At 40.7% G+C, this 10997-nt stretch overlaps 1 pseudogene; it reads right to left on the bottom strand.

Moving 5' to 3' along the window:
* Nucleotides 1-7414: 7414 nt before the first annotated feature.
* The window catches only part of LOC109385720 (transmembrane protein 147 pseudogene), a 10293-nt pseudogene continuing 6710 nt past the window's right edge, over nt 7415-10997 (bottom strand).

Genomic DNA, 10997 nt, shown 5'->3' with positions numbered 1-10997 from the left:
CTATTCAGGGCATCGTCTTCTCATGATGGGTGGAAAAAGCTCAGGCCACCAAGACAAATTCAGCAAGCACATTTAACGCCTCTATTCATGGCATACCTGCTAACATGTCATTGGCCAAAGAAGCCAGAAGGCCAATCTCAAAGTGAATGGAGGTGTAGTTGGGTTTGGGATATATATTCTACCTACTCTACTTAAAGTCAGATGAAAAACATGTGAAAAGGGGGTATGGGTATCTGTTCTACTAAAGGGAAAGAGTAAGAAATTAAAAAAAAAAAAAGCACAACAAAACCTTCTAGCAAAGCAATCATACTGGAACAGAAAAATTAACTAAAGGTCTTTTATTTCAAATGACTGTGAAATCTTAATTTATCTTTCCCCCGGATACCATTCAACTACATATTCAGTATTTCCTGAATGGTCCTGAAATATTAGCTCTTCTTTTTTATTTATATGTGAATCTATTTACTAATTTGTTGATTATTTATTTATGGGTTTTGTGTCTTGGTCACCTGGTAGCTTATCCTTATCTTGCATCCTACTTTTGCAAAGGGCATTTTAATTTTATTATTTATGAACTATTTTTTTGATAAATTGTAAAATTACAGATAACTCCTGATTTAATCAGTGATTTATAATGTTACTCCTGTGGATTGCATAAACAAGCATATAGTCAACAAAATAAGTTTTTGATTTTCCCAATTTACAGTTGCTTGTTTTTTTTTGTTGGTTCTTTTGTTTGTTTTTTTTTCAATATACTAATTGAGTAAATAAGTCATCTCTACTCTACTTCTTGTTTCCACTGTGATTTAAAAAAGAAAAATTCAGGATTCTTCACTGTTTTCTTGTTTTTGTTTTTGTTTTTTCATCTGAAACATTCCTTGGCACCTGCCACAGTGAATGGCCATCCTAATACTTATATTCCATCTTTTTTATCCATCCTTTGGACCTATACATCATGAGGGCATGTGCTTGGACAGATATGCATAAAGTGACTAATGAGAAGATAAGACAGTAATAGAGTCATCAACTAACCTGCTAAAGTTTCAATTATTGAAGTTTTGAGTTGGGACTTGAAGTGTCCTACCCCGGGTACCGTTTTGGAGTGAGAGTTGGGGGTGGAAGAACCCTTTGATATTCAAAATGGGAGCCTGTTCTTGGAGCAAATGTGCTGCGAACTGAGTTAGCTGATCCCGCTCATTATACCTGTATTGAATATTTATGTTTCAGGCATTGTTTTAAGCTCTGGGGATATAGCAGCAAATGAAACCGACATAATCCCTGCCTTTATGATGCTGACATTTAATGGCGGGTATCCTAAGGAATCAGGAAGTCGTTATTTTAATAACAATTATTATTAAATTGTTATGTAATAATAATTGTTTCAAAGTAAGACTCCCAATTGATAAACCCTCAAGCGATGCTTTTACTTGGGACACACAGCCTCCTAATCAGACTAAGGAAAAGAAGGAGGCCTTCTTCCTTTTTTACTTAAATACTAGCAGTAAGTAGCCTGACTCCAGCAGGTTGAAACACTTTTAGTAATTCAAAAGGATGCTGTTGGAGATAGAAAAATGATAACAATGAATGTGCTTTATTTTCCTAAGCTCTCCTGATTATAAGAACACACATCTCTAGGCTCTTCTCCTAGGGATGTTGATTCTATATGCCTTGGGTGGGGCCTCGAGTCAGGATGCTTTGTAAGAGTGGCTCAGTGATGCTGATGACCAGCCATGTTTGAAAAACACTGCCATAGGAGAAAAGGGAGCACAGGTTCAGGCTCTGAATCTCATTTTTCTTTAATCATCACAACAACTTTGAAGTATACACATCTTTGTTTCCAAGATCTCAAAGTAAGGGGCAGATCTCACATTTTACCCCAAAGACCAAAGTCTGTCTCCAAAATTCATGCCCGTTTGATCACACCACACTTTCTTTTTATTTGTTCATTAGTTTATTCGTGGATTCCTTCTTTCATTTCATCTTTGTTTCAAAAGATATTTATTGAGTACCAATCCTAGCGATAGACAATATGGGAAAAAGGGAGTGGAACTTTGAGTAAGTCTACAAAGTATTGCATTTCTTTAAGTCCATGAAACACGGCACGGCAACTTGGAGGAGAGAAAGGTCAGTTACAGCTGGGGAGACCCTTCATGGAGGGCGTGGCGGCTTAAAGCATGGATAGGTGGGCATAGGTAGCTAAGGATTCTAGGTAGGGGGAACGGCATGAAAAAAATCCAAAGGTCAGAAAATTACACAAATTACGGGAAGTCACAGGACTGAAGAAGAGTGGTTTCCCGGGCCACACCCCTAATTTTAGAGCATTTGAAAGAGTCTTGAAGATTGATATAGCTCACACATGTATTAGCCATCAGAATCCTTTTGAAAATTGGTCTTAATAGCAGCACAGGGCCACCTGTCCGCCTGGGCACAGTCTGCTGAAGTTAAGTCATAGCTGCCCCATGCACAGGGAGCAGCTGCACTAATTCTCTCAGGCCAATGGAAACATTCATGTTATCTGTCCAGCCACTGTGTGCATTTGAGTTCAACCCTCTGCATAGAAGATGTAGGGTAAGTGGAAACAGATTAAGCCAGAAAGATAGATCAGGGCATTGGCAGGTTTCTTTCCCCAGAAGACCAGTGGATGGAAAAGTCAGCTAAGGGTACTGAGCCTGTCTGCTGTTAGCTGCTTAAATCAGCTCTTAACACCTCTCTCCGTGAGGGGATGGAGCCAGAACGCAGTGACAGCCTGGGACAAGTCCACTCCTGCCCAGGGATTTACAGTCTGCTAAGCCTGCTGGGCGGATAGTTCCCTAGACAGAAAGTGGGCATCGGGGAGGGGTGTGGGGCTGTGCAGTTGTGGACATGACCAAACAGCCTTTTCTTAAAAGGTGAAAGTAGCTGGTAATTAGTGAAGTCCTACTTCATTATTACCTGGGGGCCGGCTCTGGGAGTTAAATGTTAGCTTTATTTAGCCAGCCAGGTAGAGCAATGGTAATGGTGCACTGAAGGGGGGATTGGGGGGAGGCCATGGATTTCTAAGATCGGTTTGGCATTTTCTCAACCTAGAGATAAATGCTGGAACACATATCAGGGGAAGAGAGGGAAAAAGGAAGCAGGGAGGGAGAGAGGAACAGAAACAGAGATAATTACAAAACAGAGAAAAATTCAACAAATATTTTTTGAGCGCCTTCTGTGAGTCACATACCTTTCCTGATGGTCAGACTGGTGACCATATGATGGAGAGCATACTAGACATGTTTTTTTTTCACAGAAAAATACTATAAACTTATTTATCTGACTACAAAAATACATGAACGTGGAGGCTCTGGGTCAGTTAAACCAAGAGTGGATAGAAATTGGGTGACGGGATCCAATCAGTAGTGTTCAGCTTAAATTCTCCTGAAGACTGACTCTCATCCTAAGAAACAGATGAAGGCATATAGATTCAGTTCAGGGTACTTGATAAAATGACAGGAGCATGAGTTTTGGAGACAGCAAGTCCACAGTTAAGCTGTGCTCTGTCACTTACAAGCTCTGCAGTAACTAGCAAGTTTCTGTGTGCCTGTTTCCTCTTCTACAAAATAAGAATCATAATTTCTTATTCTATCACAGGCTTTGGGTGAGGATTAAGTGACATTGCGTTTTGAGGCACTCAATAGGTACTTTATAAACAAGAAATCCTATTCCCTCATCAGCTTTCTTAGTGACATTTTCCAAGTCATTAGCAATCCTGACGAGTTTTATTCACGCTGGAGGACAGACAGCAAAATAAATTCAGGTCCCCACAGCTATAAATGAAAGCTAATGAAAAATATATGTTCTCTCACTTCCTTATTTGGCTGCCTGCAAATTATGTCTCTTGATGCATGCTGGTTCCTCTGCTATTCCATGACTTCAGACACTGAACTTTGAGTCTTTGTCACATCAGCAGCACCAAGTAATTCCATACAGAAGTCTGACATTTCCAGTTGAAAAAAATAAATTGATTAAAATTCAACAGGCATGTGGTGTTCAGCATTTAAAGGTCGAGGAATCTAGGGAACTATCAACTGTAAGATAATTCAACATTTAACGCGGGTGGAGGCCACCAAGACATGTTTCCTTCCCTCGTCACCCCAGCTTTTGACTGCTGGGAATATAATTCTGGCAAATGTAATGACAGCCTCAAGAAAGCTCTCCATCTTTGGTGTCCTAAGCCTTTGGGCGTCCCCAAAGTAAGGAAACATTGATTTGACTTTCCATGGATTACGTGTTCACTTTGTTAGGCAAGAAAGAATCTTCGCTTTCCTTGTCAGAGCTCTTAGGAACTGCCTTCATTTTCTTTCAAAATTTCCAGGATGACTGCAAGCCAAGTGATCTTTGCCTAGAGGAGGAGAGAGAGCAGAAAGTCTGTAGACCATGAACTCCATGCTTGATTTAGGATTCTGGCATGGTGGAGGTCCTGTTCATCATTATATAACAAACGACTAGCTTAGGTCTGGCACATAGTTCGTAAGCCTGCCATACATTGTTGTTGATTAAGTGAATTAAAAGACCAAGTTTAGACTCTTTCAGATACTCTTAGGTCTTGGGCAAGTTACCTACTCTGGTCCTCAATTTCCACCTCAGTAAAAGTGGGACAATTAGGCCTACTTCACAATTATTATATTGTTTGTCAATTGATTTTTAGCTTTACGTTTCCTCCACCAGTCAGTGATATTCTTTAATTCAGGGTTGTTTTCTTAGGTCAATAGGCCTCCCCGTTGCCAACAGTGCCCAGCACAGTGCCTAGGAAAGTGTAGGTATTCATTAGTTTAAATGAATTAGAGCCCATGCCATGTAGCAGGAAGGGTACTGAAGTGGAATGTCGGAAACCAGGGCTGTAAACATCTACCCTGTCACCATCCTGTGCGGTGACCTCTGGCCCTTACTCATCTGTCAAATAAGAGACTCATATGAGAGAAACTCCGAGGTCTCATTCAGTTCTGATGTTCTTTGATCTGCACCCCTGTTTTATCAGGACTTTATTTGTTAGAGATCATTTATTGTGTCTTAATGGTGACTTGAAATTGAAGCAAATAAGTGAGTGATCTGGTGACAACGTGAGATGACAAAGGGACGTCATTACTGCTCTCTGCAAATATCTAAAGAGTTGTCATGATGAGGCTGCTGATCACGTGTTCTTATTTTCACTAAGAGGAATAGGCTTTGGTTATTGCAGACAAGGATGTGGTTAGATATACAGAGAGATTTCTTGATTACTACAGGAATACAATGGTGCCTAGTTTCAGTCTCCTCTATAGGTGAGAACTAGAGTCCCCGATGAGTCAATCAATGAATCAACATATATTTGCTAATCCTGCTTGCTGCTCATTTTCCTCTTTCACTCAAAGTGTGGATCATAAATCCACTGCATTAGAATCACCTGGCGCTCACATGAAAACATGTAGACTCTTAGACTCACTCCTACTGAATCCACCTCTGGGGCTTATCTCTAGAATTGGTGTTATAATAAGCTCCCCAAGTGACATTTCTGTGCATCCTAAAGTCAGACAACTGCTGTTCTTGAGTTTAATATCCTTAAACAGTATTTTCTCCCAAACAGGTGGCTACTAAAATAATAACAATAATAATAATAATAATAATAATAATAATAATAATGGCAAGTACTATTTATTGAGCACCAACTACGGGACAAACATCTTACCTGTATAATTTGCAACAGTCACACTTACCCTATGAAATAGGTATTCTCCCACTTAAGAGGTGAATAAAACAGACACTGAGTGGCAAAGTACCACAACGAGCAAGTGGCAGGATCAGGGCTTGAACGTGGGCCTCCTGGCTCTCAGTCCATGATGCCACAGCTGCTTTCCTGACATGCTGGCTTCCAGGAAGGGCATTCTGGGAGACTCATGTTCTGCAGCCTTAACCTTGCTTGTGTCTGAAGGAGAAGAGGAAAAGAAGCTCACGGAGATGCAAGCTCATCTGTATTCAGTCTGTTAGCTTCAAGTTTCAGAGAGGAAGCTGAGCAGGAGATGGGTCTCTAGCTCCCTGAAGTATGGTTTCTCAGGAAATTCACAGGTGTTTTTTTCTTTCTTTCAAGGCGAACATGGGACTTTGTGTGCGATCCCTACAGGTCATTCAAAGCAGAGTAAGCTGATGACATCCATCACAGATCTCAGTCCAAAGGAGGGACTCCAGGGAGCCATTTTCAAATGGCCCCCATTTGTATTACTTCTTGTAATTGCAAAATAAAATCTCCCTTTGGATTCTCAGTTTCTGGAGATCAGCACAGGTCATGGAGGACCTGTCCCTCCTCACTTTGGACAAAGGAGGCTAATAGATTATTAGCAGGCAGAACTGACAATTTCACAGTGAAAAATCAAGTAACCGTTTATGTCCATTACCAACGATTGATTACCTGGCAGGCGTGTCGGAAGTGGAAGGCAACTTTGAGACAGGTAAAATGGGTCAGTGGTATACAAATACAGGTGATTTTAGGAGACTCTTTCTTAGTCTTTCCCTAACATTTTCTAGAATAGTTGGGATATACATCTTCAGAGTGTTTCCAACCTAATTCTTTAAGGTTAAAAATCACCCAACCAACTCATTTGAAGTAGTTAAGGGAAAGCATTACCAAGGCACGGGAATGATGAAATGACTTCCCCTCTCACTGAGGCTCATTCATTCAACTTGCCTTGATTGTTGGGCCAAGAGGACTGGATGCTGTAGAAATAACTACCAGTCCCATTTTGGAAGAGCTCATGGTCTTTTGATTCATGTGCTGTGAAGAAGGAAGAAAAAAAAAAAGAAAGAAAGAAAACTACCACTGCTAAATTTTCAATTTAGAAGAAATGACAGGGCAGGATTATGTCAAGAAAATCAGATAAAATTAAGGCTGTAAGTAGTGGGTGAAGGGCATGGCCGAGAAGTTGCCTGGGCTACCTCAGGTAAGTCACGGAACCTCTCTGGACCCTGGCTTCCTTATCTCAAAGGTGAAGGAGTTGGATTAGTTGATCTCTGTGGTCCTTTCTGGCTCTAACAGTCTATGATTCTACTTCTATTTTTATGAACTTATAAGCCACTAAGCTTAGATGCATGACTTGTCCAGATCTATTTCACAGATTTAATAGATCTAAACCTATTATAAAATACACTTCCCTACTGGTCAGAAAACCTGAAAACTGGCTTAGAACCCCAGGCTCCTTAGAACCTGGATTAACCCTGTCAATTTAGAGATGAAGACACTAAAGTCCAGAGACTGATAAGAACTTTCCCCAGACCACATGCAAATGAGTAGCTGGCAGTCTTAGAAGGCGGGCTCCTGGATTCTTGGTCAAGAAGGAAGCTGATTCAGTGCACCCCCCACCCCACCTTGCTGCCTGCACATTCAGTGCTGGGGATTTTTTAGAACAATTTTTTAGCTATAAAATCACTTTATTAGTTTTGGAACATAAAATGCATTATGCATGTTCAAGATTGCTTTTAGAACTAACAGGTTTATTGATATGAAAGACACATGAAATATAGGAGGACTTTCTTTCAGTATGCCAAAAATATTAAGAGACAACGAGGTATCTATCCACCATGCTTCTGCATTCCTTTTCTTTATATCCATAATTTGACCTCCAATTAAGCATTTCCAGAGACATTGTGGGGGCCATCATAGGCATGGTAGCAGCTACAGAATTAGCAATATTGGTGTTTATGAAGTTAGTGAAGGTCATTAGTTTGATTATATAATTTCAGATAATTTGTGTAGTAAAAAAAATCAGACAGGCAATAAAGGAAGTGTATTGCATTGAATACATAAAATTCGGAAAGGCAGGGCAAGCTTCAGTCAAGAGGTGGCTTCAGCAACATCTGGGCTACACACTCTTATACATGTCCAGTGAGAGACAAGACATTTTTTTCCTTTTGACTGTCCCATGCAGTTCTGAACCTAACTTCTATTGGACCACCTTGGATCACTTACCTATCCTGAACCAATAAGTATAATAAGATCTAACAGCTATCATCATGGTGGCATTGTGTCTGTGGGCTAACTGAAGTTGCCTCCAACTCCTTGAGCTGGGGGCAGAATTTAATTCCTTCCCAAACACCATGGGTACTGCACAGTGGTCAAGAGGAAGCCTACTGTTGGAGAGAATACCACAGTGTACACTGCAATACCGAGGGTAAAGGAGATGCTGATAGTGGTGCAGGTGATGAAGATGACAAAGTTGTGGTGAAGAATAAAGATGATGAAGGTGGTTATGCTGATGAAGGTGGTAAAGCCATCAAGGCAATAACATTTATTATGATAATGATGGTGACAATGGTAAAAATGTGTAAAAAGTGAAGATGATGAGGCCAGCTGAGTGGCTCAGTTGGTTAAGAGCTCGCTCAAGAGTGCAAGCTCTGAGCAACAGCAGTTCGATGCCCAGCTCGAGCTAAGCTGCTGCTGAGCTGCCAACAGGTGGTAGGATGGCTCAGCTAAATAAATAAATAAATAAATGAATAAATAAATAAATAAAATATAAGTGAAGATGATGATGATGAGGTTAATAATAAGGGAAAAAGCAGGAGGCCAATATTCAGTGCATCTGCATGCCTATCCCATACATCCTTCCTAAGTAATTTGCCCCTGGCCACAGCTCTTGATTTCCCCTTTATATAATGCTAGTATATCCCCTTTTCCCAGCCACTGCTGATTGGTTCAAGGATGAACACTGACCCAAGAAAACCAATCCATAGTTTGGGCTATCCTAAATGAATCCAAACTTCTACCAAGAATTTTCACTATGATACAGGTTGTAGTCGGATGACGATAGGCTCTTGAAAATGGCAGATTCAGTGTCCCTTAGAGTTGTATATTATTTGTTCAGAATTATTTGTTCTCTCTCAACCATTACAGTGCATCACTGCCCCATGTCCTTAAGTCTCTGCCTTGTGGCACACCCTGACCAATGTGATAGAAGCAGACATTATGCTAGTCTCACGTGAACAGGAGCTTGCAACCTGATCACATGGCTTGGCTGCGTTCTTTCGTTCTGGGCCACCTCTGTGAGAACAGCATGTCCCACACAGCGACTTCTCCTTCAGCCTGGACTGCAGAACCAGAAGACATGTGGAATCCAGCTGAGTCTAACAGAGCTGTGGTTGACCACAACCCTCAAGACATGTGAGTGAGAATTAAATATGCGTTGGTAAGATTTTGAGGTGGTTTGTTGTACAGCATAACCTACACAGAAGCTGACCGGTCCATTTACAGTCAGGCCTGGAGCTAACAACAGAGTTGGCAGAGCCACATGCAACTGTAGCCAGGGGGAAACAGAGAAACCATAAAAAAAAAATCAAAGGAAGCTAATGTGCAGAAAGAACTAAAGAATATCTCAACATTCCTGTCCCGGGGAGAGCTGCAGGGATAGAGCTGGGTCTCAGGACAGCACAATGGAAAGAGGAGTGCTATGTGACATGAAGTAGCCCTGGTGAGGAATCAGAACTCAGACCTCGTACTGCATCCCTACCCGACATCACAGCCAAAGCAGCTCTGCATCAGGCCTTCTCCCCAAGGCCCTCAGATCCTAAGTGAGGGGCTCATTGCTCACTTAGCTCATTTGCTCCTAAGACCAGATGGAGGAGAGGGCATCTCACTACACTTGATTCAACTCCTGTCTCTGACTGAGGACAATATTTCCAATAAGCCAAGCATTCTTCAGCCTGGATCCTGTTTTCTAAATGTTATATTTTGACTCAGTCACAATGTTCGTTAAAACATACGCATTCAGTGAACAGTGGCATTTTCTCTATTTCCTACAAGAGAGGATTTCTGAAGTTAAGGATTTCCATAAACAATTTGAAATCTGCCTTATTTTTATTTAAATGCCACATAAATATTAGATAAATGTAGGCAGAGATTTAAGAGATTATCTCTCTGGAATCTTAATTTCCTCATCTGTAAAAAGGAAATAATAATACATATGTCTTAGGCATCACGTGAGTATTCTGTAAGAGAAAGTTCGGAGGGTGCCTGACACGTAGTAAGGACTCTACAGATGACAACTATTATTAGTATCAAGGGAAAGGATGGGGTGGGATAGCTGGAAGGAAGGAAGTATTTATAGAAAGAATCTGTGAATTAAATAAGGAGCTGTTTGGAAGAAGGCAGAGAACAAGTTACGCAAACACCAAACCTTTCCAAAGCTAACAGAAAAGAAAACCCAGAGTGAATTCCATCTGCTTTCTGCCTGCACCTGCTATTTATTTACTTTTCAGCTTCATCAATTGAAGCCAAATTGTTATTTCTTTTCAAACCTCAAAACATAAGGAGAGAAGAGGGAGAGGTGGGGAGAAAGCAAGACGGAAGGGAATATGACGATAATAGCTAACACTCACAGAGTTCTTACTATGGGCCAGGCAATGCTTTAAGTGTCTTGCATGAATTAATACATTTACTATTCACAACGACCCTATAGGGAGGTTACGCCTATGGTCCCTATTTTATAGGTAAGGACTGAAGTGTAGACCTATTGAGTGATTTGTCCCAAATCTAACAGCTGCTAAGAGGCAGAGTCAGCATTTAACCCAGCCAGCCTGGCTCTTTAAATCCCTACTTTGTATAGACTCACAAGGTAAGCTAGCATGAAATGGAGCAATATCCTAAGAGAGGGAGGAACAAGAATAAGAATATCATCTTTTCCTTACAATCGGGCAAATAGTTATATGTGGGATGGAGAGCAATCTGATTTACGGACAGGACAGTTTGGGACCCATTCCTGACTCTTTTTACTTATAGGTGCCATTTGGTTTATGACTTTGGAAGGTTCAGTGAATCTCTCTGAGCCCCAGTTTCCTCACTTGCAAAATCCTGTAGCTTCCTAACTCATCTCTGTGAATAAAATAATAATAGGACAGCATTTATCTAACTGTTGCAAAATATTAAATCATGTCATTTATGTAAAGTAATTAGCTCATGGTAACTGTTCAGTCAATGATAGCTGTTATCATGATAATTATATGTTATTATTAAATTA

This window comes from Hipposideros armiger, unplaced genomic scaffold (assembly GCF_001890085.2).
Source record: "Hipposideros armiger isolate ML-2016 unplaced genomic scaffold, ASM189008v1 scaffold_123, whole genome shotgun sequence".
NCBI lineage: Eukaryota > Metazoa > Chordata > Mammalia > Chiroptera > Hipposideridae > Hipposideros > Hipposideros armiger.
This window is presented reverse-complemented; position numbering and strand designations above follow the sequence as displayed.